This window comes from Heloderma suspectum, chromosome 2 (genome assembly GCF_057233095.1).
Source record: "Heloderma suspectum isolate Gila_16-S chromosome 2, 16-S_ref, whole genome shotgun sequence".
Lineage (NCBI taxonomy): Eukaryota > Metazoa > Chordata > Lepidosauria > Squamata > Helodermatidae > Heloderma > Heloderma suspectum.
Window position 1 is genome coordinate 143,028,419 of NC_139459.1, and position 27,848 is coordinate 143,056,266.

At 46.4% G+C, this 27,848-nt stretch overlaps 1 protein-coding gene and 1 pseudogene across 3 annotated transcripts in view; both read right to left on the bottom strand.

The window, feature by feature from the left end:
• The window catches only part of LOC146352902 (olfactory receptor 2A1/2A42-like), a 50,058-nt gene extending 39,996 nt beyond the window's left edge, over nt 1–10,062 (bottom strand). The window contains exon 1 of one of the 2 annotated variants that reach the window (XM_084835126.1): nt 9,916–10,062. The gene's annotated coding sequence lies outside the window, so the exon portion shown is untranslated. Of the gene's footprint in view, nt 1–9,682 lie in introns of both variants that reach the window. The other variant, XM_084835127.1, reaches the window with a different exon arrangement.
• LOC146352896 (protein CFDP2 pseudogene) overlaps nt 1–27,848 on the bottom strand; it is a 1,048,348-nt pseudogene that overhangs the window by 301,397 nt on the left and 719,103 nt on the right. The gene's annotated exons all lie outside the window — the stretch shown is intronic.

Genomic DNA, 27,848 nt, shown 5'->3' on the forward strand with positions numbered 1-27,848 from the left:
GTTAGAACCTTTTTTTTATGAATGGGGACAACTATGCTTACTCCCCATCTCCGGGATTTTCCCATGCTGGTTAATTTGGGTAAACAATGTAGCAAGGGCTAGAGACCACCAGCCAGGGTTTAATCTGAATAATTCTCAAGGGCACATATCTTCTCCAGGGGCATTTTTAACTGGTAAAAAATTAATCAGGGTTTTTATTTCATCAGGGGTTATTGGTTCCCATTTGGGACAGCAAGAAAGCGCAGATATGTCCATGCTATGGGGGGATTAAAAATTGTCCCAGAGGACTGACTAAAAAGGGAGGCAAAATGAGCATGCCATTGTGCAGAGGTGAGTTGGTTATCAATAAAACCATTTTCACTTCTTGTCCCTTTTGCCACCAGAGCCCAGAATCTAGTTGAGTCTCTTTCCATGGTTGCCCAGCCTAACTCCATCCAAGAGTGTCGAATGTACTCTGCTTTTTTTTGCCTGAGTAAATGTTATACTCTCTACACAGATGTAGAAAGAGCCTGTAATTTTCTAATGAATCTTCCCATGACAGTTTTCTTATAGCTCTTCCTAAGATGCACTTCTGAGTGATACATTGCACATCAAACAAGCCAAAGTTGTATTGTTTAACTGAATAGTTGGCTTTAGGGCTAACCACAAAGGGTCTAATTTCTCAGACTACTTTATCAAAAATGTCCAAGGGATCTGAGTGAATCAAGAGTTGGTCTCTTGGAAAAAGAATCTTAGGAGACATGAGAAAGGAATTTATAGTTGCCTGTACCCTCCCTTTCCAGCATACCCTTTTATCTCCTTGAATTGTTAAATTCTCAGAGGGAGTCATCAGATTCTGTGGAGGGGGTATTGGGCTAAACAAAGGGAGGAGAGGAGAGATAGTTGGATTGGCATATGATTAGTCTCAGTTCTGACCAGAAGTTTAAAACTGACAAGAAATGAGATGGCTGCTTGCAAGAGGATCAGACAGTCTATCGCACTTTTACCCTTGGGTCCTATATAAGTATATAAATCCAATTCAGAGTCTCTCTCTGACCAATTACATAGAAGTAGGCATAATTTAAAGGGGGGGGAGAGATTGGCCAACTTAATTGATCCCCATATCCTTAGAATTCCTGATGGGGAGATGGTTCAGTTCCTCTAGTGTTAAGCCCATTTTCTCAGCCATTTTATGATTATTCAGGCCCACTCTAGTATTCATATCCCCTGCTATTAAATGAATGGATCAGTGTAAGACTCAAATAAAGATGTAAGCACTTGGTCTAAATGAGTCCACCTGAAAACTTCCTCATATTTGGAGTTCTGTGGGGGGCAATATACACTCATCAGAAAAAGTTTTACCTGCAAGTCAATTTGAAGAGTTAGGATATTACTGCTAGACCCAACAACCATCTGTAGAATAGATGGGTTAGGGTCAACTGAGATCATAGTTGCCAAACTACCGTGGGGTCGGCCCTTACCATCTGATTTGGTAGCAGGAAGAGAGTGTACTACATACCCCAGAAGGGATGGAAAGTCTGTTGAAACAACTAAAATTTCTTGGATGCAGAAAATTTCAAAGTTTGCACAAAACTCTTTAAAATTCCCATCTGCTAACTTGGAAGACCATCCCACCGCATTCCATGACAGGACCTAAAGTGAGTTAGTAGCATTAAATTGATTGTATGGCTGCCCTGCTGGGTTCCTTGTGGAAGTTTTAAGTTAATGGTTGGGCGAATCTTGAACTTCATGTTTATCCCAGGAACCGGTGTAGCAAGGGGGGATGGGGAACTCTATTGAACTGTTCATTATGGGGGACATTATGTCAATCCAACTCTTTGATTTGGTTTATCTCACCGCTTTTGTCCACAAACAACAGACCCATCTCCTACTGAAGGATTGTAAGACTCCTTTTTAGTGGTTCTAATTTGGTTCATTGATTTAGGGTCAGAATGTCCTAATTCTTCAGGACTAAAAAATCTCTTTGCTGCCATTCAACAGTGGACATGGGATGGTTTAGTGGCCTACTGAAGTTATACTCTAGAGGGGGAGAGTCAGTTAATGGGGGAGAGTTGGTAGGTTAGTTAACCCTTAAGGAGCTGCAGTGCATGCTGGCCACTATAATGAATATGCAACCCCCAACAGGAGGTTGTCGTGTCATGTGAACCCAGTGACTGTGTTATTTGAGGGTTAAACAACCCCCGCATAACCTATGGTCTCTTGTAGGGTTATGCGAGGATTGTTTCACTCTCAAATAACCCTTGGTGGCCAGGTTTGCATGACATGAAGAACCCCAGTTGGGGGTTGCATATTCAAAATGGTGCCTGGCACGCCCCACAGCTCTTCAGGGATTAATTAACCCACTATGGGCTGCTGTGTTGTGCAAACCGGGCCAGTGGCTCAGAAATGTTTCCTAATGAGGAGCCAGGAAGTGCACACAACTATACCTTAAAGGGAGAGTTTCCCTGTGACCAGAGGAACACAGGAAAATACCTACCTAATTGTCATGACACCATGAAATTGGGCATGTGTCACCACCAGCCACCACGGCCACAGGCCCTCCCCATCCCTCCCCCCCACTGCATCTGTCTCCTTCCTCCCCCTGCTCTCTGTGTCTGCCTCCAGCCCCCACCAGCTGCATTTGTCTCCCCCCCCCACCTATCCAACTGGTCTGTCTCCCTCCTCCCTCCTTACCTGCTGCTGTCACCCACTCTGCAAGGCAGCTGAACTCTCTAAAGAGCTGTGTCAGCCAGAAAAAATGGCTGACTCTCCAGAGAGGTGGTCACACCCAAATGCCTGGCTCTGAGGGGTCCTTCCTTAGAGTCAAGTATTATAGGAAGAGGGGTGTCCTTGGAGATTGCCTCCTGGTGGGGAGGGAGCATGCAATTTGCCGGTCTTCCCACTCTGCCACCTGAGGTTGGGGATTCTCCCTGCCTCATGAGAGGGCTGGACCTGCAGTTGGCTAAGCCAGGAGGGTACCTTTGACTTGGCCAATAAAACACCCTGGTGTGGGGAAAACAATCCGATCCTGCAGCATCTTCATCTCCCTACCAGTTCAGCAAGGTCAAAGCACATGCCCAACTACTCAAAGTACACTTGATGATTCTTTTTGTTTTGAATATTGTGCTACACTCCCTTGAATAGCTAGATGTAAAAGTAATCAAGAAGCAAGGAATCTCCCTGCTCCTTCTATTCAGTTCTTGGAAACAAATTTTGTTCCATTTGTTCTGACCTATCCTGGATCCAGCCTCTGAGCAATCAAACCCTTAGTAGGCTTTGTGTGAAACCTTGTAACTGCCTTGGAATTTGGGCAGTTGGTGTTCATTCTTTCTGCTTGGGCATTCCTCATGCTGGTGTGTCTCAGCTCGGACAATAAACCCAAGGTCCGTTGAAGTGGGCTGTAATAATGATATTGTCAGAGCCCAGCTTCAGCACTGCAGTGGGCCTTGTAGTTTATAGCTAAGATTTGAGTAGAAGTAGCCTGGGAGGGCTTGGGCCTATTCAGCCTCTGGAATGTCAAAATCTGTGTGATCTTATCTCTGTCAGTGTTCTCAGAGCAGAGCCAGGGAGAGTCATCTGACTCCCTGTTCACCAGCTGGTTTGGCCTTGGCAGCCAGGGAGGCTGGAAGCTGTCTGTGAGAACCTGATAGAGGTGGGGTGGAGTTTGCGGAATGGTCACCCAGGTTGAAGTGTCAATGCAGGAGGGCTGAGCAGTGATGCCCTGTTTAGACAGGGGCCTTGCTGAAAGGCCAAAAGCCCTTGTCTGTCAAGGGGTCCAGTGGGGGTGTCTTACAGCCACGTTTTCCCCTTTGAAGCTGCTTTAAAGGCGAAGAGCCTTTGCTAAGAACATCTTGTCTTCATTGCCTGAAATCCTGTCTGTTTGGATTCACCATTGTTTGGGCCTCTGGAGGTACTCTGCATTGGAACTTTGGATTGCTAAGGACTTGCCATGAAAAGCATTGTGATGCTTTTCATAGACTTTGAACTCTTTTTTGCTGTGGATTGTCTGTCTAACTTGTCATCAGCCCAGAATGCCCTGGGTTTGATCCTGACTCTTGGACTTTTCTCTTGGACTCATGCAGCATGGAGTTACCAAGACACAAGCTATGGTGTGGAACTCTTTGCTTGTGTGGGTTTACCCTTGAATTTGATAGGCTTTGACTATGTAGCCTGGAGTTTCCAATGAAAGATTCAGAGTTGGACTAACTCTCTCTCTGGGTGTGGTTTTGTTTAGGCCTTTCTAGAATCTAACCCTTTGATTGCCTGGGAGGGGTCATTGCAGGAATCATTCCCATTCCTTGTCCAGGGTTTGGAACCCTGTGTATGGATTGCCTGGGCTGGATATGCCAGGAATCCCGAGTCCCTTCCTTTGTGTTTAGAGCCTTAGAGATGGCAATGGGGAAACTGTGTTGGTGAGGATCTCAGTCACGGTGGTAGTGTTTAGCTTTTGGCTATTCTGGAATTACTTACAGCCTATAGCTACTGACCATCAATATATGATTTCAAAAGAGTGTAACCATTAAGGTTTGGCCATGGGATTTCCTACAATAAAGAAGTCTTGCTGATTTGGGTGTCTGGTGTTAGATTGTCTGAGCATATGTGCTAGACAGATCAGAAACCCTGACAGATATTCCCAGTTCATGGTCAAGTGCTTGGATAACTTTAATCCCAAAAGAAGACACTGATACTTCAAATATAAAAGCTAACCATCCAGTGGCTTTGTTGAATGAGGAATTAAAGTAGTGACAACTATTATGGCTCAAAGGTTAAATAATATTTTACCAAAAATAATACATCCAGTTTAAGCAGGATTTATATACAGATGTATTTTAAAAGAGAACATAAAGAGGGCTGTTAATTTGATAGATAAATGTTAAAAACCCTCAACAACCTTCTTAATGGCCCAGTTAAAAAGAAATAGACATAATTTGATAACACAATTACAAGAGTAATAATACATTCAAAAGGTATAGCAAACAAATGTTATTCTTCAGAGACCCCCTCAGAAGAAAAGATTTTTAAAAATTAGAGAAAGTAAATCAACTTCACTTAACCTTAGGTGCTATAGAATGTTTTTTCAAAGCCAATAAACTATAGAAGAGCTTGCTTATAAAGATTTTTAAATGACCAGAGTGACTATTATAAAAGTTTTAAAAACATTATCAGCAATTCCTCTATTTACATTAAATAAAATTATGTTTTTAAAAGTTACCAAAAACATGGGAAGAATCTAAGATAATAGTAATCTCTATACATGGCAAAGATAATTCTAGAACTGATTCATACACACCTATAGACTTGCTTAACCTGGATTTTAAGATATGGACTAACATTTTAGTAACAAGGCTAAATAGGAGGATTGGCAGTAACATTATGGAGACAAAACAGGCTTTATCAAAGATTGAAAATGATCTATAAATATTTTCAAACTTCAAAATATAATACATGAAATCAAGATAGAGGGGGGAAAACTTTTGGACTACTATTTCTTAATGTGGAAAAAGCTTTTAATAGTGTAGAATGGGAATATTTTATCAGCCCATTGAAATTTGGATTAGGAGAAGACTTTATAATTTGGATTAAAATTATATATGTAATCCTACAGTTTCTATATTTTGTAAATGGACACAGATCTGATTCTTTTCAGCTTAAAAGTTGCACCTGTCTTAGATACCCATTGTGTGGCGCAGCATCTAATTGTGTCCATGCGGTGGATGAAAGGAACAAACCAGAGAGACCAACTTAAATGGGTTATTAAATTGGCCACAACTTTATTAGTTTTGAATAGGATTGGCGGAGGCATAGGGCATGTATCCCGCCATCGGGCAGCCCGACTTCTGTCCAATTTTCCTTTCTGGCCTATCTGCCAGGAGCGTTGGTGGTGGGTGGGTCACCACGGTGCAGACCGCTAATGTGAACCCTTTCTCTCCACCCTGGATGTGGCACATTTGTAGCCACCATGCTGGTCTGGTCTTGGTGCCACACCCACCCAGAGCCCTTAAGGGGATCCCACCGCAGGGAAGCAGGGAGCCCAATCCCACTTTCTCTACAAATTGATCTAGCCTGATGCCTATCATGCCACAAGGGGCTGATGTGTCTTACCATTTCCCCACATCGCCTGCCAACCTATCCCAGCTGTAGCCAATTTTTGATGCCATATCAGATATCATCTAACCGGTGCTGATTGCCCATGTTGGAGAGGTGCATACCATCTGGCCTGTACAGCTCTTCCTGGCTAAATGTGATGCTGCAGTGCCTAATGACCCGCCCACCTTGTGCTTCCATGAAATGGCACATGGCCTTGTTCATTTTCCTTCTGGCCACATCTACTTTTGCCAGGTCTTTGGCCCACCTCCAGATGTGTCTCCCCAGCAGTTCTGACCATAATATGGTTATATCTGGCAAATGCTACTGCACCTCCAAGATGTTTCTCTGAGCCGCATTTATTTATTCATTTATTCATTATTTCATTTCATTTCTATACCGCCCAATAGCTGAAGCTCTCTGAGCAGTTCACAAAAATTAAAACCAAAAAGCACACAGTAAAACAATATAAAATATAAAAACATTAAAACCACAATATAACAATAAAACCAGAGTAAAACCTAGCAGCAATGCAGAGATTTAAAATACAGATTTAAAACAGCAAAGCTAAAAGTCTAGAAAGCTAAAATGCTAAAATGCCTGGGAAAAGAAAAAGGTCTTCACCTGGTGTCGGAAGGAAAACAATGCAGGTGCCAGGCAAACCTCACTAGGGAGCTCATTCCACAGCCAGGGTGCCACAGCAGAAAAAGCCCTCCTCCTAGTAGCCACCCGCCTCACTTCCTTTGGCAGGGGCTCATGGAGGAGGTGCCACTGAGGATGATCTTAAGGACTGGGCAGGCACATATAGGAGGAAGTGATCCTTCAGATAACCTGGCCCCAAGCTGTTAAGGGCTTTGAATGTTAATACCAGCACTTTGAATCGGGCCTGGAAATGGACTGGCAGCCAGTGCAGCTGGAAAAGTACTGGCATAATATGAGCTCGCAGCCCAGTCCCTGTTAACAATCTTGCTGCCCTATTTTGGACCAGCTGAAGTTTCCGGACCGTTTTCAAAGGCAGCCCCACGTATAACACATTGCAGTAATCCAGACGACAAGTTATCAGAGCATGGATAACTGTGGCTAGGCCATCTCTGTCCAGATAAGGGCGTAGTTGGTATACCAGCCTAAGCTGATGAAAAGCGCTCCATGCCACTTAGGCCATGTGTGCCCCAATGGCAGTGCTGGATCAACCCTACCCACCAAACCACAAACCTGATCCTTTAGGGGGAATGCAACCCCCTCCAAAACAGGTCAGATATCACTCATCTGGGCAGAAGAAACACCCACTAACAGTATATCCATCTTATCTGGACTGAGTCTCAGTCTATTGGCCCTCATCCAGTCCATTACCATGCCCAGACACTGATTTAGAACAGCCACTGCCTCGCCTGGGTTTGATGAGAAAGAGAGGTAGAGCTGGGTGTCATCCACATATTGATGGCACCTCAGCCCACACCTCTGGATAACCTCCCCCAGAGGTTTCATGTAGATGTTAAACAGCATGGGGGATAAAATAGAGCCCTGTGGAACCCCATGGCACAATTGCCATGGCACAGAGCAATAATCTCCCAGCACCACCTTCTGGAATTGGCCATCCAAGTAGGAGCGGAACCACTGCAGTGCAGTGCCTCCAACTCCCAACCCAGACAACCTATCCAGAAGGATACCATCATCGATGGTATCGAAAGCCACTGAGAGGTCCAGGAGAATCAACAGGGTCGCACTCCCCCTGTCTCTCTCCCGGCAGAGGTCATCCCACAGGGCGACCAAGGCAGTTTCCATTCCAAAACCAGGCCTGAAGCCTGATTGAAATGGATCTAGATAATCCATTTCATTCAAGAGTGCCTGGAACTGTCCTGCAACCACTTGCTCAAGCACCTTGCCCAGGAAGGGGATGTTGGCCACTGGCCTATAATTGTTAACGTCCTCAGGGTCCAGGTTAGGCATTTTCTGGCTGTTGCCCTTGCCACATGGGCACAGAAGTCTCCGCCAGGTGAACCTACTCTACACGTGAAATTGAGGTGGCCCAGGAGGACCTGCATTTTCCTCAAGGCACATTTCTGGCGCTGAAGCTGTAGCTCTATCATGCGCCACAGGGCAGCTAGCTTGTGGGGTGGCAGGCAGGAAGAGCCTGTTACTGCATCCAGCTATATGCCTAAGTAGACCAGTCTTGTGGCCAGTCCTTCAGTTTTATCCTGTGCCAGTGGGACCCCTAACTCGTGGGCCAGGCTCTGAAAGGCTTGCCAAAAAACCGTTTGCAGCCCTGGCGAAGAGGAAATCATCCAGACAGTGTGTGACCTGAGGGTGACCTACCCTGACTTTAACTGCCCATTCCAAGAAGGTACTAAATGTTTCAAATGCTGCACAGGGTATTGAGTATCCCACTGGCATGGCCTTATCTACATACCAGTGGCCATCAAACTTGAAACCTAGCAGGTTGAAGTCCTGTGGGCGCACTGGTAGCAGTCTGGAGGCTGACTGTATGTCACACTGTATGTCACATCAAGGCTCCCTGACCACAAGATTTCACTATGCTTACCACCTGGTCAAATGAGGCATACCAAAACCGCGCAGAGCTCCAGTGGTATGGCATCATTGACTGAGGCCCCTTTTGCGCATGATAGCTGATGGATAAATCTAAACTCTCCCTGGGACTTCTTGGGCACAACTCTTAGTGGTATTGGGGGTGCAGAGAAGGGGGTGGCCACCCTGCCAGCCTTGCTCTCCTTCTCTATCGGTTGCCACCACTTCTGGCGTGTCCCTAGAAGTCTTAAGATTTGGTGCATCTGTGGCTATATGTTCCCCTGCAAATGGGATGCGAAAACACTGTGTGAAGCCCTCCCATAGATAATATGCTGCCTCCCTGTCTGGACAGCAGTCTAGGAGGGGGTGAAGGGCATCTAGAATAATCGGTGTGTCTGCCATCCCCAACGCCCCTGCCTCTGTCCCTGGCTCACTGTTTCTTCGGGGCTGTGGCCTAATTGGGGGTGGGTGCAGGTAGCCGGGCACCATCCCTTTTCCCATAGCTACCCCTTGATCCTCTGGTACCCTGAAAGGAGCCCTGGCCCCATCAGAGCCGTAGGCAAGAGGCCCAAGGGTGGGAGCCCAAGCAGATTTCACTGTCATTATGGAATTTGCACCATGCTCTTTGACACTTACCTTGATTGAACTCCCAGCTCACCTTATGAAGGGCATCTCGTTTTGACTGGGGCCTGACTTGACAAAATGACTCTGGCTTATCCCTTATGTGTGGTCCCACTATCAGTAGCTATAATTTATCATTTAGGAGGTCCCACCGGGGCTTGGGGTTGTGGGATGCTTTTCTGCAGAAGGCCTGGTCATATTCAGTGGCTGCACTGTCACCTGCTAATGCTTGAGCCCTCAGCACTGTGCAGTAATGATTAAGTAAGTGCCATGCCCGCTCTGGATAGGCAGATGCTACTACCCCCATGTACACACTGTAGCCTGCAAGCCAGTTAAAGAACGACCTCTCCACCTCATCTCTCCTCCCCCTCTTGCTGCCCTTCTTCCCTTCTGTCTCACCTTTCCCTTCCTCCATTTCTGGTTTTAACAGGGAGAACATATCTACATAATCCCCATCCAAGATGTGGTCCCTCACCTTTCGGAAGAGGTGAATGCTGGGGGGATCTTCATTGTCCCTGTATGTAGGGATGATGGGCTCTTCATCTGAGATGCTCTCTCCTGTTGCCCACACCTCCCCAGGCTTTCCCTTTTCCCTTGCTTTCTTTGCTGTGCAGCGCAATTCCCACCCAGGGAGGCCAGGGGTATGAGCTCCCACTGCCCAGTAATCCCTGGCTGGTATTGGGAATCCCTCCTCCAGTGAGGACTCACCTGATATTCCCTCACTATCTGTCTCCCCTCTGTGCTTCTTGGGCGCTCTCTTGTCTTTTTGACTCTTCCAGGTTTTCCTGGCCTTGGCCCTGCCCACCCTGGAGGTGGTGGGTTCCTCCTCCTCGCTTGAATCTCCTGCTGTTCCCTGGAGTCCCCCCCCCCCCGCCTATTCACATGAGGCTGTGCTGTTGCGCTGCGTGGTGCAGAAGGCTGCGTTGTCCTTGTGGGCTGATTGGTAGGAACCCTTGGAATGGATGTTGCCATCTGGTCCATGTGCTCATTGGAACAATTCAGGGCCTGCGTTAGGCCTTCCATCAGTGCACTCTTGTCCTGTCCCTCCACATTATTACAACCCCTGCTCACCCTGCCCCTCTTTGGGCTCACTGCCACTGGTGGCTTGGAGCTGGGCCTTCTGCTGCTTATGCCCTGGTACAAGGTGGCAAATACGGTGCCACTCTAGGCCCCCCTGAACTTGCTTTCTTCGGCGGCATTCCGTTGAATAAATACTAAGAGAGAAAACAACATGAGCGACCTATGCCCTTGCCTTTGCTGTTTGTCCCTTGGGCGGTTCCTGTCCCCCTGACCCAGCTTCATGCCTCATTTTTTGTGAGGAGGGGAGACTGGAGATGGACCTGGGTTCTGCTGTATGCAGACAGGTACTGCCCTCATGTACTGTTCCCCGGCATGTGATGCTATTATACCTACTCATGTTCATTTTATTCATTCATTATTATTAATTCCCTGTTTCATTATTAGTATCATCATCATCATCATCATCACCATTATTTGCATATTGTTTTGCTTCCAGGGTACCTTCTGGGTGAAGCTTGGTTTGAGCCATAAATGACTCAGTCAGGCCATATCCCCCTATGCTTTCCTTCTTTCCTCCTTTGCCTTCCCCCCCCTAATTAATTAATGTATTTCTTTATCAAATTTGGTTACCTTGTCTGTTATGCCTGTATATGTGTGCATGCATGCATGCATGCATGCATATATATATATATACATACACACACACACACACACACCATAGCCCCTACTTGATTGTGCCCCTCCTGAAATCATGTTGGAGGGGGGTAGGGGCTGGTTGTAGAGACTGGGCCCTTTGAGGATGGGGCTGGGTCTTACTCACAAGGTCTGTCCTCCCATCCCTGAGCCTCACACAGACCAAAGGCAGCCATGAAATTCATAGAACAAATGAGTTACAACTAACTTAAGTCATGTTGCTTTCAATGGGGCATACCATGCCTATTTATTCAGCCTTATGGGGCAATGACACTAGGAATACTGCATCCAGTTCTGTTCACCCCCTCTAAAGGAATATTCCTCCTCCTTGCCTTTGAGAATGGGGCCTGGGTCTTACCCACAAGGCCTGTCCTCTTACCCTGAGCCAAGCGCCCTCCTGACCATGGAGGGAAACACCCCGTATTAGCCCTCTCTCTTTTCTGAGCATTATGGGCTTGTTGAGTGACTTCTGCCTTGCCCTCAAGCCTTTCTGTCTCATGTTGCCACCATTCCCTCATGATCACCATCCCCCAGGGGTGGGGGAAAATGCTACCCCTCACCCTGCCCAGTCAAACTGCTGCCGGTCGCTTCCTCCACCAGTGTGTGGGTGGGTGGAAGCTGCCTTTCCCCACTCAGGCCACTATCAACATGCTCCCCCTTGCAGTGCCAAACTCCCTGTGGGGGGAGGGAACATGCTCCTTCCCTCCCCCCCATCCCAGATCCCACAGCCATGCTACCACACTGCCAACCTCCCTAGGCCACCAGAAGGAGCAAACAACAGCACGAGAGTCAGGGCAGTTCTCAGAGCTTTATTGAGCCATCTGCTGTTGTTGCCGTTGCCTCCGCACCTTCCCAGCTTCTGCCTTTGTTGGGGATCTGCTGCTTGCTGGCCTTCTGCCGCTGCTAGCTGGGCTTCCCTGCTACAGTCTTTGCCTCTGCTGCTGCTTCCTTCTCTGCCTGGTCTCCTCTGAAGGCGGCAATGGTGCCACCCAACACACGAGGCCCTGCTCTTTTATGAGCCAGGCGGACCAGAGAGGGAACTGGCTGCCACTGTTCCCATTTAGCTCATCTCCTCGCAGCCACACCCCAGCCGAGCCAATCAGCCTTTCAATTGGCTCCGTGCTGTCGGGCTGCAGAGAGGCGCTGTTGCTGCTGCACAGGCTCCTACTGGCTCCTTCCCTTTCCCGCCACAGGACCTGCGCACGCTCACAACGGCGGCTCCCTGGTAAACAGGGAACTCAATCTGTTACCACTGCTATGCGCTCTTTCAATAGAACTAAGAGCAGACGCTACTTGATCTAAACAGGAAATCCCTGGATTAACAACGGGACAAGTTCAGAATAGAGCAGGGGTGGGGAATCTGTGGCCCTCAGAGGCCACCTGTGCAGCCCTGTCCCCCAACCATCCTGCCATTGCTACTGCTGCCATCATCGCCACCTCCACAAAGGGCACACAAGGGCTCCCTTCACACCTGAGTTTTTTAGCAGGATTGTTCTTTAATCACTGGTTTTCACAGGAGCTTTAAATGCCGCTGCTGCTCTCCTGTTGCTATCTCACAACTTTCCTTCCCTTTTCCTGTGTTATCTGAGAACAGGGAAAAACTGGCATTTTCTGTCCTTGCAATTAAAATCGTCATTTCCCCCCTGTGTATTTCCCCTTTAGCGCTTTGTCCCACTTTGTGTGGGCGTGTGCTAGGGGGTGTTGCTGGGCAGTGTTGAATTACATTGTCAGGACAACTTGGTGGGAAGGAGGGGCAGGTCATTGACCGCGCTTCCAGTGACCCTTTCTGCCTCTCTCCCATTCCACTGCGGGCTCCGAGATCCCCTTGAACACAGCAATACTTACTTCTGAGTAAACTCATTGGCTGTAAGGCTTTCCTTTCCTGGGAGTAAGTGCCATTGAAATCTGTGTGGCGTGCTTCTGAGTAGGCATGCATAGGAGGGCATTGTCAGTCTACTTAGAGTTGCAGTCTTAAGGTCTCCCATCCCCTTCAATGCATTTACTTTGAACTTCCCCCTCCCATTGACGTCACTGACTGCTTCTTCTCCCTTTTGCTCTCCAGCTGGATGGGCTTTCCCCGCCCCCGAGGCTGGATGGGGGAGTCTCCCTTCTCAGCCATGCAGGAGAAAGGCTTGACAGAATTTCAATGGGTATTAAAACTGCCTTTTCTCCTTCCCTGAATAAATTTATCATGCAGGGCTTGGAATGGTCATTTTTAATAGTTTCCTTTTTGGGTGTGGAGTTGTTTTAGATAAGGCAGTAATGCTGAGGTGGTTTTCCATAGTACTCCCTCCCAGCTAGCCAGCCACTATCTCTTCTGCTAGCCTACCTTGCAGGGTTGTTGGGAAGCCAGAATAAGGGGGAAGAACAACAACAGCACGGGGGCGGGGGGGAAGCAAGCCGGGTCTAATGAAGGTGTCCCCTGTGAAGTGGTCACTGGGGGGGGGGATGCTGGGGGGGGGGCTGCTAGGGATGGCTTGGTGCGCTGACTGTATACAAATCTGTTTGTGGCTTTCTTATTTCTGTTGTTGGGAACCCGGAAATCAGCATACCCTTCAAACTCAGTAGTGCAAGCAATACACTGCATTTAGTTCCATCACACACTGACATATTTAGCAGAGAAAGACTAACAGCACTAGCACCCTCGGGGTAAGCCACCGAAAAGACTCTCTCTCCCTCAGAGGAAGGAGGGGACCCCTATACAGGCCACCAGAAGTGCTTCCGACTTCCCTCCTGCTGTGGAGGGGTGAAGGGATGGGTGGAGCCATCAATCATATTACAGGAACCAATGATCAGGGGAGGGGAGGGGGCATGGAGCTGGCAGCCCCCTTCGATCCTGATTGTTCCGTGCAGCTTGGCCCAGCCATGAAAAGGTATAGAGTGGAGGGACTCACTATGAGAGATGCCTGTATACAGGGCCAGCGTAAATCCCAGAAAGGATCTGGAATCAAAAGTACCAGTTTGTAGTGGTATAAAATGTCAGGTGTGAAGACAGCAAGGAGAGTCATCCTTGTGTAATGTTTGGTGTTCTTAGGCATAAACAGAACACTCCAAATATAAGATTACAAAGATAGCTTTTACTGAGTGAGTCACAATACAAACTTCCATTCCCCTCTTACAGTATCAGGTAAGTCCTTTTATACTAATCAGTGTAACACTCAAAATGAGTCCCCCCCATGCAACACAACCAAATACAAGCACTTTTCATTACCCCTTGCACACCCCCTTCCAGCAAAATCAGCTTCTAGCAGCCTGCCAAACCCGTTTGACAGACTGTTTGGAGCTCAATTCTGCAGGGAATTGGTGCACAGGGATGGCTTCCCTCCGATGCCCTGCTTCCCAACAGAATCAGCTATTCTGCAAGGAAACAGGGCATGCAGGGATGGGGGGGAGGGCACCTCTGGCAGGCTGCATAAGTGGGCTTTTGGGGAGCCTGCTTCAGGGCCTGTGGGGAGAGCCACCCCATACACCTTGTTTCCCAACAGGATCACTGTGTCAGGAGCTCCCTGGCGGCCTCTTTCAGTAGACTCCAATAGCCAACTCAAGACACAGACGAAAGGATTCTTTTCAAAGCTTTAATCCTCTTACAACTTAATGACTCTTTCAGATGCTAATCACCAGCGACTAAAGCAAGGAACAGCGGAGTGGCCTAAGCTTCGAATAGGCAGTTGATCCCCGTTTGAAAGAGAGTCACTTGAAGACCCAAAACTTATGGGCTAGGGAGAGATCCTCCCTCTTTCCCTTGGGTCCACGGGACGCGGCCGTTGCTTGCGCGCCAAACGGGTGCTATGCCTCCTTTCCGCGCCTTCCATCGCTCGTCACTCCCTGCGTCTGCGTTGAGCATCTAGCAAGCCCCCCTCCCGCACTCTCTCACTGCCGGGGTCACTATCTATCTCAGGAATGCCGGCAGGAGGAATCTCTGCCAGCTGCTGTGCCTGTGAGGGATGAGCTGGCTCCTCTCCCACAGATTGCTGTTCCTCCTCAGAATCAGAACTGCTCTGGGGCTCTATGGGCTCAGTTTCCACCCTGTCACACTGGGGGGGGGGGGGAGAGGCTTTCACATCTTTCCCCCAGCAATCCTTATCAGGATTACTGTTTCTCTGCTACTGGGAATCTCTGTATCAGCTCTAATAAAGAAAACATTATCAGCAGGGAAACAGCAGTCCTGATTGCTGGGGTGAGGGGAGTTAAAGCTTCTCTCCACCAGCGACTATCATGTGTGTGCGTGGGGGGGGGGGATGAGTGTGTATGTGACCCACCCACTTGTGCAGCCTTCCCCACTTGAGCAGGGCTTCACTCATGTGTGTGCTGCTCCTTGAAGGGTTCCATGGGGGTCAGTGCAGACCCCCAACCCCAGGAGGTTGCCTACCCCCATTTATAAGCGGATGACACCATTTTAATTTGGGAAGACCCAGAAAAATAATTTGGGAAGATCTTAGAACTTCTTAGGGAATATGGCCACATTTCAGGATATAAGAATAATCTGCACGGCTAGATTACAAAATACAGTTACGGATAATATAGACCAGGGATCCCCAACACTTTTGGGTCAGTGGGCACATTTGGAATGTTGAGAAAGCATTGTGGGCACTCTCAAAAGATGGCTGCCATGGGGTCGGGGGGGGGGGGCTTGCCATTCATAAAATGGATGTTACAGTGGCCAGTCACAAAACACTAATTTCCCAGAAGGTAAACTGGTGAGACTAAAAGAAAAGTAACTTGCCCAAGTATGAGGCAGAGGTGAGTTCTGAGTTGCTGAACACAAAACCACTCTTCTGAATGCAAATAAAGAAGGTGCTGGAGGACAGCCCTTTGTTTTGCAGGATGCCACGTTCCCCTTAAAAGAAAGTCTTTAAAAATAATAGAAAAATCAGGAGGAGCAGGGGAACAGGCAGGCACCACGAGAAGTCTCTGGGGGGGACATTGGTATTCATGGCACTATGCAGGAGACCCCAGAAACAGACAACCTGGAGCAGATCTGGAAGGCCTGGGGGGCTGCAAGGGGGAGGGGGAAATCCTTCTACCAGTGGGGTGCATTTTGCTGGTGAATGCTCAGGATTAGATACAATCCAGAGTTTAGTAAATTTCATCTAGAAAAAGAACAGAAGATGTGGGTTTAACAACTGTATGGTAAATCAGTAATCTGATACAATGGAGAGATAGATTGATATTACGATTTCTTCTAATACTGATAAATTAGCAGAACTAAATTATATACATATAGTGAATAAAATTAAACAGGATTTTCAGTCCTGGAAATGACATAACTGTGAGGAACATGCCAAATGTCCTGTGGGTCAGCCAATCTGTAAAACTTCCTCCCAACTTTCGTATTGTTTACTGTCACTACCCCTCAATCTAGAAATTGGGTAATACAAACCCCAAGATCTATGGGTGGGGTGGATAGCAGGGGTCGATGCCTATTTCTTAATTAATTAAATTTATATCCCACCTTTTCACTAAAAATAGTGCTCAAGACAGATAACAATAAAAATATAGATAAAATATAATTGCAACATAAAACATACCAATTAAAATACATCTTTAATTTTAGATGGGGAAGATGAAGTGCCTGGGACCAGTAAAGCTGTCCCACCTTATCCTGGTCCTGTATTGCCTTAGGAAGCATTGGTATGGGTGTATGGACCAAGTAGGGGTGCACGGAGGGTAAGTTGTAAGCAAGCATAATTTGTGACACTGCACAACATCATTACTGATCACATCTGTTGAGGCATCAGCCTTAGCTTCCAATTTCCTGGATTTGTAGAGCTCGAGCACATATGAGATAGCCTTAACTCTGGTCTTAAACTGGCAGGTATTTCGATAATTGAATTTTATAGCAAAATTGGTGTCTGATGTCGGTAATGGACTGGCTGAGGGTGAGCAAACTGAATCCAGGCAAGACAAGGAGTGTTCCTGGTCAGTCAGAGGGCAGATCAGGGAAAAGGGACTCAACCTGTCTTGGAAGGGGTTGTACTCCTTGTACTCCTAGATTCAGCCCTGAACCAGGATGTTCAGCTCTCAGTAGTGGCCAGGAGTGTGCTTGTACAGCTGAGGCTAGTGTACCAACTGCACCAATTCCTCGAAATGTCAGATCTGGCCAAGGTGACGTGTGCCTTAGTTACATCCTGTTTGGACTACCGTAACATGTCCTACATGGGGCTGCCTTTGAAAAATGTTCCGAAACTTCAGCTGGAATGCTGCAGCCAGACTATTCAATGGGGCAAGTTATGTGACTCCCTCGTTACACAAGCTTCACTGGCTACTGATCTGTTTCCAGGCACAATTCAAAGTTCTGGCTATGACTTACAAAGCCCTACACAGCTCAGGACGAGGCTATTTGAAACACTCCATTCCTCCTTATGAGTCTGCCCAGGTGTTAAGAGCCTCATGAGAGGCCTTTCTCTCTGTCCTGCTACCATCAGATCCACATTTGGCAGGAATGTTAGGGAGGGCCAGAGCCTTCTCAGTGGCTGCTCCCAGGCTCTGGAACTCTCTGCCAAAGAAGGCAAGGCTAGCTCCATGTTTATTGTCTTTCTGCCAGCAGGCAAACAGATTTTTATTCAGACAGGCTTTTGGTTGTTAAGATGTCTTGTTTGCTGAACTAGGCATTAACTGGTGAGTGCTGTTATTTATTTTTTAATGTATTAATTTTTAAAGTTATTTTATTCTTTTATCCTGTCTGTTGTTAACCACTCTGAGATCTTTGGATGTGAAGCGGTATCCAAATATTGTAAGTAAATACATAATGTGTTTTTAAATAATGTGTTTTTATTGATGTGGTTATTTTTGATAGTGTTATCTTTTATCTTTATTTTATTATTGTTAGCCACTGTGAGCACTATTTTTTGTGGAAAGATAAATAAATAAATAAATAAATACACAGACGATACCACCATAATGGCAGAAAGTGAAGAGGATCTAAAGAGCCTCTTGTTGAGGGTGAAAGTGGAGAGTGCAAAAGCCGGTTTGAAACTCAACATTAAAAAAACGAAGATCATGCCATCTAGCCCCATCACTTCCTGGCATATAGAAGGGGAAGAAATGGAAGCAGTGACAGATTTTATTTTCTTGGGCTCCAAGATCACTGCAGACGGTGACTGTAGCCATGAAATTAAAAGACGCTTGCTCCTTGGGAGGAAAGTTATGGCAAACCTAGACAGCATAGTAAGAAGCAGAGACATCACCTTGCCGACAAAGGTCCATCTAATCAAAGCTATGGTTTTCCCAGTAGCAACGTATGGCTGTGAGAGCTGGACTATAAGGAAGGCTGAGCGCCGAAGAAGGGATGCTTTCGAACTGTGGTGCTGGAGAAGACTCTTACGAGTCCCCTGGACTGCAAGGAGGTCCAATCAGTCCATCCTAAAGGAAATCAACCCTGACTGCTCATTGGAAGGGCAGATACTGAAGCTGAAGCTCAGATATTTTGGCCACCTAATGCGAAGAGAAAACTCCCTGGAAAAGACCCTAATGCTGGGAAAGATTGAAGGCAAAAGGAGAAGGGGATGGCAGAGGATGAGATGGCTAGATAGCATCACCGATGCAATGAATATGGACTTGAGCACACTCTGGGAGACAGCGGAGGACAGGAAGGCCTGGCATGCTGTGGTCCACGGGGTCACGAAGAATCGGACACGACTGAACAAATGAACAACAACAAATAAATAAATAAATTGTGTTTAATCAATAATAAATATTATGAACAATCACCTTCCTTAAGCAGTGTTCAAGATTCTTAAAATTGCTGATAAGTAAATTAAAGTATGTTAAGTCTATTAATTTAATTCATTCTCAGCAGGTGGCACTATTGCCTTTTTGAGTTCCTAATTTTACAAACTTCAGGATTAGTTGGAAATACAGCTGCCTGGCTGTTGACTGGTGCCAGCTAGTTTGGTAATGAAAGGACTTAATTGGGTTCTGGACCCTTTCTGAGCACAATTCGAAATGCTGGTGGTTACCTTTAAAACCCTATATGGCTTAGAACCCAGGAACATGATGGAAGACCTGCTCCCACGCCAGCCTATCCATGCGTGGATGGAGGACATCTTTGGACGATCTCCTGCAGGTGTCCCCACCATATGAAGTAAGGCGCACAGTGACAAGACATAGAGCTTTTTCAATGGTAGTGGCCTGTCTGTAGAAATCTCTCCTAAGAGAGGCCCACCAAGCTCTAACACTTCTTGGCATCAGGCAAAAATACATTTATTTTCCTAGGCTTTATAATGTGTTTTACTTTTTAACATGTTGTTGCCATGTTTTATTTCTGTATTTTATTCTTGTTTTATAAACCACCTTGAAACCTGCACTGAAGGGTGGTATCAAAATCTTTTAAAATAAATAAAGATAGAAATAAAACTTTAAAACACTGCATTCTAGAACCTCCAGTCTGCCTCCTGAGAAATGTTGCCTTAATTCAGAAGTGCAAAACCTCAAGCCTGGGGTCCCAATCTGGCTCTCTGGGTTTCGCCAAGTGGCCACACACACACACACACACACACACCCTGCCACCAGTCCTTTGGTGGTTTCCTGGCTTTTGTGCAGTTTTCCCCCATTCTAAAAGGCTGAGGTGCCTCTCCTGAGGCTTAGTTGCTGGCAGTCATAGGTTTAAGCTAAACTATGGTGGTATTTTTGGCTCCACCCCTTTACCTTTGCCTTGCCCCTTTTGCCCACCCAATACTGGAATGCAGCCCCCCAAAACTCTCCGAAATGCAGTCAGCCCTTAGGCTGAAGAGGTTCTGCACCCCTGCCTTAACCGAGGCATGTAATGTAATATTGCTACTTATTGGAAAACAAGTAGGAAATGTTAAAAACAACAACAACAAAAGACAGAATGATGCCCCGCATAGGTGGCATTATTATTGTTGTATAGGTAGAGGGAATGACTGTAAGATTTAGCAGGCCTCAAACACAACAGTCTTTTATTTATCACACGCAGAACTTAGCAGAAGCTCCACCCACTGTTGCTACTCCCAACTCTACAGGAACTGCCAGGGTTGAAAACAATAACTAACCCACAGTACCGCCCCCCTAGAATACATAACTACTACTACTACTGTTGTTGTTGTTGTTGTTATTATATCCCACCTTTTGTCCAAGAAGCTCAAGTTGGCACAACTTGTTCTCTCTCCCCCTTTTTTATCCTCCCAAGAGAAACTCAAGTTGGCATAACTTGTTCTCCCCCAACAACCCTGTAAGGTAGGTTTGGCTGAGAGAGAGTGACTGGCCCACAGTCATCCAGTGAGCTTCACAGCTGTGTGGAGTCTTGATTCCAGGTCTCTCCCATCCTAGCCCAGCACTGTAACTACTGCACCACACTGACTCTCATCATTGCAAGCATATTCTCCATACTATAGATACTTCTGGTTGTGGCATCTAAAAATATACAGGAGAGATAGGGTGCAGAAACCATAAGTAGGAAGGTGTTTTCCTGATGCAAGCAGTAGATGACATCTCCCAGAATGAACAGGCAGTACAACTGAAATGACCAGGAAGTTTAGCCAGATGTTTGAGGGATGCAATGTCAACATTCAAGAGGTACCCTCAAGCAGGGTGTTCTTGCAAAACCCCATTAAATAAATGGAAGCAGCACAAGAGGACAATTGATCACTGAAGGATAGCTCCCTTAGAGTTCTGACTGAAACCTGGAGCAGATTCACTGCCCCGCCGACATCGGAGCCACCAGCCTCCACTGGGGCCAAACGTTATTATGAAGTGCGCACTCCGAGTACCCTGTTCATTACTACGTTTACAATACTGGTGCGTGCCCAAAGCAAATGTCGGGCTGGACATCATGTTGGGGCATCTGAGAAGGCCAAAACAGACGTTACTTCAAACGTGTGTCTAGCAGCGACATCATTTTTCTTCTTCATTTTACTCTAAAGTAGGCACAGGGCTTCTGATATGGATCAGAACCCCAGCATGGCAGATGGGGTGGTGGTTAAGATCTGGACTGGGGGCCCTGTGCCTACACTACATTACAAATGAAAAGAAGGCACAGCTGCTAGACACACATTTAAAGTAGTGTCTGCTTTGGCCTGAAGAGGAGTGTGCCACCTGTGTATCTGAGGTGTTCTGCCGGCGTGCTGGGGCTTCTGCTGACTCATATTGCCACTCGGCTGGTGGATTTTGACCTAGGATGGTGTCCTAAATCACTGGGCCACAGCCACTGCTACTACTGCCCCTGGGGTCAGGGATGGGGGCAAAATTATAATATTCACTGTCCCTGGTCCACAGATCCTTGTGAAACACAGTCAGCTGTCTGCCACTCCACACAAGAATCTTCACACACTGGCCAAACAGATTGTTTGCATGGGGAGTTGGGATATTCCAGAAAGTGGGGAGAGAGAGAGACAGAGAGAGACAGAGAGAGAGAGAGAGAGAGAGAGAGAGTAGAGTTCACAATTTTCAGAAACATCAAGTCAGTGTTCTGTTTAGAGCGGGATATACATGTAATAAGCACTGGGTTTCCGAAGAAAAGGAAGAAACCTATTCTTTCTCCTAGTGGTTGTAGTGACTGGAAAGTTTTGGGACCATTAGAATGCAAGAACCTGAAGAGAAAAGATTAAGCAATACCTGTCTTTGGTAAGAACTCTGTTGGAAAAATACAAGGTAAGCTTGTATTTAAGGGCTTTAACTTGAGCCCATATTCAAGCAAAAAGCTGTGCACAGCTTCCAAGCAGTGGCTCTTGGCTCTGGCTTCTCTCATGATAAGCCACTTGGCTGGTGGTCCAGGGTCCCCTGCATGCACTCTAAGCTGGTGATCTCTATAAGGGTCTTTCTCAGAATGCTACATCTGCAAGTGTGTGCTCTTTCAGGTGGGAACATTTGAACTCTAGTCCCACAAAATATGAGTTTGACTAGGTTCTCCTGCTCTGTCTAACCTGTTCAATTTGATACTGTTATTTCAAGCAAGATGAAATCTCATAGAAGGATATTTTGACCCATATGGGACACACCAGCAATAACTGACTCAGAACAGAGGTGGGGATGCATATACCAGCAGCAGGATTTGAGCTTTCCTCTCCATCTTCCACTGCAGCCCTCTAGGGACGTCCAGATTTTGTGAAGTCCGCCCCATGTGTGCGTCATGGATTGTGCACTGTCATTCATTCCGTGTCTGTTCACAGCTGGATTCGAACTTCTTTTTTCCATTATGTGGAAAAATATGCAAGTAATTCCATAAGAGGGTTCGCAACAGTTTATGTAATGTATGTTAGTGTGTAACATTTAGCATATCGTCCCCCATTCTATTTAACTTCTTTCCATGTATTTTCCCCTTTTACAAAATGGCATATGACTCAGGAGAAACGTGTGTATTTTCCTACGAATAAATTTGAGCCAATTCTCATCGCGCCATGGAGATGGAAGCAGAGGCGTTGCTAGGTTCTTAAAAGATCCGGGGCACAGGCCCATAATACAAATTTGCATGCATATATATACACAAGTCTAAGTGTGTGTGTGTGTGGTGTGTGCGCATGTGGTGTGCTTGTGCGTGTGTATAGATTACATACATACAAAAGTGTACATTGACCGTCCCGTCCCCCCGATTCAGCATTTTGGAAAACATCCCACTGCTCGAGCCAATGTTGGGCCACTTCAACTCAGCACCAAACCAGACCTCTAATATATATGAGTGTGTGTGGTGTGTACATGTGGTGTCCTCATGTGTGTGCATAGATATATACATACATACATACATACATACATACATAAGAAATGTGCACTGATCCCCCACCGCACTTCGACTCAGACCCTGATTCAGCATTTTTGAAAACTTCCCGCTTCTGCTCTGACCAATCTGTAGTCAGACCACCTCAGCTCAGCACCAAATCCAAGTCAAGGTTCAGAAAAATGAGTCTTTATGTTTCCTGATGACTACCATGGGAAATTAGGGGGGGAAAACTGTAACTTTTTTCTCTTGGTCAGAACTGGATGGTAATTTCAGGCATAGTAGCCCCCTAGAAAGGGATTACACCTGCCCAATGTCAGAAAATTAGGAGCAGGGTTTGTATTTTGATTTTGTTTTATAGGGAACTGCCAATACCATTGTTATTCCTTGGAAGAATTGGATAAAAATTACAGGATTCATTACCCCATCAGAGGAGATGATGCCTGCCAAATTTCAGAATGCTAGCCACAAGGGGTTTTGTGCAGGGATGGCCTTGACATTTTGAGGTCTCCAAAAGAGGACATACTTCTCTCTCTATGTTCCTTGTGGACCATTCTTCTGAAAATTACAGACAGCCTAGACGTGTCCCTAAGTAAGAAACCAGCAAAGTTTCAGAAGGATAGGTGCAGCAGTTCATATGGAAGGGGAGTTCTCCATTTTGGAGGAGAGAGTGATTTACTTTCCCTTCCCTTCACCCCTTCCCCAATAGTTTTTGGGCAAATCTGTATGAAAATGCACAGGTCATTAGAAGTGTCCCCCAGGCAAAAAAAACCTGGAGAGTTTCTGAAGGACATACATGCATGCAAATTTAGAATTACTAGAATGTATTTACATTTCCCCAATGTTAGCAGCAGGGAAATGTGGGTGGGAAGGTGCTATTGCACCCATGTCCTGCTTGTGGGTTTCCCGTGGGCATCTGGTTGGCCACTGTGTGAACAGAATGCTGGATTAGATGGCCCTTGGTCTGATGCAGCATGGCTCTTCTTATGTTCTTAAATACAGAGTGCCTCTGAGCATTTGCAGAATACTTTTCTTTCACCACTGAGCACTTCCATTTTCCCCCTACCAATTCTGTTCCCCTCCATGCAACCATCCCTCCTCATCCTACCATCCTTCAGCAACTCTTCATAAAAACAGCTGTCTTGTTTTGTGCAACCTTCCTCTACCTCCTCCTTGTTATGCACAAGCTCTCAGTGTATCTTCCTCCCCATAACTTCATTTGTGCCAAGACTTCACCAGGATTCAGCCAATGAGTCTGTTTTCAAAAGTAGGGCTAAGTTATGGAGAAACTCTGAGCATGCACTAAGTGCCTTTCCCTGACCACTGAAGCTAGAGTTCATGCAAAAAAAATTTAAAAACACAAATGACAAAACATAAATAGGATTGAGCTGAAAGGGTAGTCAGTTCATTAGACGGAATTGGGTAGGCACTGTATTAAGCCTGCAGTACCATGTTCACAACTCAGGACTTATTTCTGAGTAAACATGCAGAACATCAAGGTGCAAACCTCCCTGCAAAAGTAATTTGTGCTGGAATCCTATGCACACTTTCCCGAGGGTAAGCCTCATTAAAATAATGGGGCTTCTGAATAGGCATACATAGGCTTGCATAAATGAGCAGTATTTATCTCCCCTCCACTTAAAAAACAAACCAAAAACTCCTGTTTTTTAATTAAAGCTTTCTGTTCATAGAAACATAGGAAGCTGCCTTATACCGAGTCAGACCCTGGGTCCATCTAGCCCAGTATTGTTGACACTGACTGGCAGCAGCGGCTCTCCAGGGTTCCAGGCAGAATCCTTTCCTAGCCCTCCCTGGAGATGCCGGGGATTGAACCTGGGACCTTCTGCATGCCAAGCATGTGCTCTGCCACTGAGCAGCAGCCCTTCCTATTGCTGCAGACCCAACTGCTTGAAATTGGGCAGGTTCAATCAACTCCATGGGGGCTATGAGGTCTCAAAATTTCATATATTTATTTTACAAACTAAAAAAGTTATGGCCATTTCTGTTTTCCAATGCAAGTCAATGGGAAAATGTAAAAAAAAAAAAAAAAAGGCAACTAGGAAAGCTCAAAAGATCCGGAGCACAGCTGAAAAAAGATCCGGGGCACAGCTGAAAAAAGATCCGGGGCCCATGCCCAGGTGGCCTACTTTAACAACAGCCCTGGAAGGAGGAAAATGCTAGGCCAGGGGGGGGGGGGCTCCCTGATTTTCCTCCTGGATTTTCCTTTAATGTAGAGACACTGTGTCTCTGCATTGAGTACTATGTTGTTCAGGGACAACCAAATAGCTTAACTGTCCAAATACAGCTGGACCTTCTATTTCTTGGTACTTGTGGCAACTATTGGGAGACCAAATGAAAGCTTGGTTGTTGTTAGGGACTGCAAAGCCACCACAATTTGGTTAAAAAAAATAGAATTTGGCTAGAGAGCCTTAAACTGGGCTTCCCTTAGAATTTCCAATGAGATTCAAAACAGTTGCACTTAGGATTCTGCCCTAAAGGTCTCAAGCTATCGGGATGTCTGTTAGCCTCTGAACTCAGAGGTGATGGGCATCCTTTGCAGAGCGGGAGAAGGATGGAGGCAATCTTTGCTTCAGTGCTCCTCCCCCTCTGCATTTTGGCTTAGACGGGCTCTTTCAACCATCCTGCTGCAGCATGTCGGAGCAGGAGGAAAGGAGGCTGGAATGGCTGGAGGATTGTTCGGAAACTGGCCTCCCCACCCCCCTCCCCACCCACATAACCACCCCCTTTCCCTCCTCTCCGAAGTCGCCTTTGTGTGCTGGCTGCAAGGGGGAGGGATGGGGAGCTCGGATTCCTGGGTCCGAAGTCAGAGTGCTGTCTCTGACCTTGAATCCAGGAATCCAAACTATCCTGTCACCCCCCAGACACTGCCTAGATTGCTCTCCCCATAGACCACTGCTCTGTGCTCTCTTTTTTGAGCACCTTGGACTCAAAGATCACAACTCAGAGAGAGGATGCAGGCTGTGTGTGTAGCATCAGAGGTCGAGCTGTGTCCTTGCAAAGTATGGAACCAGACTCTGGTCTCAATGGGTGCTTCACCAGAATGTCACACTTTCTCTTTGGGTATACACAGCAAATGGATCTCTCTGGGCAATCATAGCAACAAGGTGGTTCAATAGGAAAGTGGGGGACTCTGGCCCTGGAAACATGGGAGAAGTGCCAGAGTTGAGTGAAGAATCAGACCAGGAAAGAATCTTCAGAAATAAATATTATTATTAGCCAATTGGACCCTGGGTTATTCTTAGAGCCACAATCAGGAGATGCCCAAGCAAAAAGAATGAACAAGACCAACTGCTGCCCAAACTCTGGGGCAGTCTAGGTTCAAAAGAAAGGGGGCTTGACGGCTGGACCCAGGACGGGTCAGATCAAAGGGAGCAATAGTTTGGCTCTGGAGAATGAAAAGAAAGTTCAGGAGGTTCCTTGCCCCTTGATGGATTGACACCTGGCTAGCTATACAGGGCCATAGTTCTAAAGTAAAGGGTAGTTAGCTATTAAAAATAAAAGGTCACGCAGATGGTAACTGAACCAGTTGATCTGTCTGTGGAGATACTTTAGGATTGGGCCAAAATTTCCCACCATGGCTCTGGACTGGCCAATGCAAAGGTGCCCTCGTGAGTTTCTTGGCCAGGATAGCGGTATGGCAACCAGGCAGGCATTTGCATGTTTCTGTGTATACAGGGAGCAACTCAACTCATTGTTTCATCTCAACAGTGGAGAAAACAGGTATGCAGTGGTTCCTGCCCCTCTGTGGCAGTCCAGAGCCTTACTAATGTTCCTGATAGCTTTCCATGCTACTGCTTCCAGAACCAAAATGGATTCTTGAGTGAAGGTGTCCAGGTACTGTCAACATGGCACATAATACACATGTCCAGAGAGCCAGCACGTCTGAGCTCCTCTGTAACACCTTTTATCAGCCTGTGCTGGTGATCGGGAATTGTGCTGTGTCTCTGCATTAGATCTGACTGAATCATTGAATCATTTCCAATGTAGAGCCTTGGGTGAATTTTAAGGCTGAGCAAAACTGTCCTTCCAAAATTCTCCACACTATTTGTGGCTAGTGAAATGAGGGAAGCATTTCATTGAATATTCTTGGAGGTTAGGTCAAATTCTTCAACAGTTTGGGTGCGGATGAAAAAGAAAATTCTCAGAAATGTTCTCAGAACACTCTCTTCTGACACATTTTAGTTCACTGAATGTCAAATGAAACTTTACTGTTAGCTAATTTCTTCCTTTATTCCACTAATATGAGCTAAGAGAGGACGACTGGAAAACATAAGGGCCAGCCCCATTGCTCCCTTCGACAATATTGCTGAACAATATTAAAACTGGATCCACGGTTGCACCCATAGTTCTCCAGCCTATTCACAAGCAGCAAAATTGGGGAAGCCATTTTGCCTAAAATTCTCCAAGGGAGAAATTGAAATTGCCCAACAGTCGAGGACGAGGAGGCGTTTAAAAAAGAAGTGGGGGAAATGCATCAGAAAATTCTTTTCTGAGGAAGTCCAGCTCAGCCTTAGAGAATTGCCAGTTCTCGCAGAAGGTTGCCCACTGTATCCACGTGAGTTACTACTCAGGGCTTGCCTCCTTCCAGTTAGAACAGTGCCTCATGCAGTAACACAGGAGGGTTGACTTCTCCAAGGGGGAGTCATTCTGGTTTCATACTTTACAAGTAGAATATACCCGACTGCAGATATAAGAGGAAATGTAGCTCCAATCTTTATTTAGAAGAAAATTTGTACCTTGCTTTCAGAACTGCAGGAAGCATGGATTTAAAGAGTGACCAGGTGGTTTGAAAGCACCATTGCTACCCTGGAAACATACATGCATATTTCTCTACTGTGGTGAGCTCTGGAAAACTAGTTCTGCAGGTTTGGGGCAGCTCAAGCTGTACCAAAGTTGGTTGTTGACTAGCTCCCATGATATCCCCAGGACACCTCCCTCCCCATTCCTGGAGCAGTTCTGCAGCTATTTCTAGGAAGGTTTGCGAATGCGGGGGGGGGCGTGTTGAAGGGTGAGTGTACATCTGAACAAACCCATATGTGTCATTTCATTTAAAATGTGGATGGCCTGCCTGACGTATGAGAAGAGGGAAAAGAAGGAGGGCTGACCTAGCATTTGATTTGCATATCTTTACATCTGTCAGGCCAGCCACAGAGCTGTGTTCACTCTCCGTGAGGAACCGATAGAAACCCCTCTGAACAGTACATCTGTCTTCACCCCAGGAATGCAGTGATTGATAGTA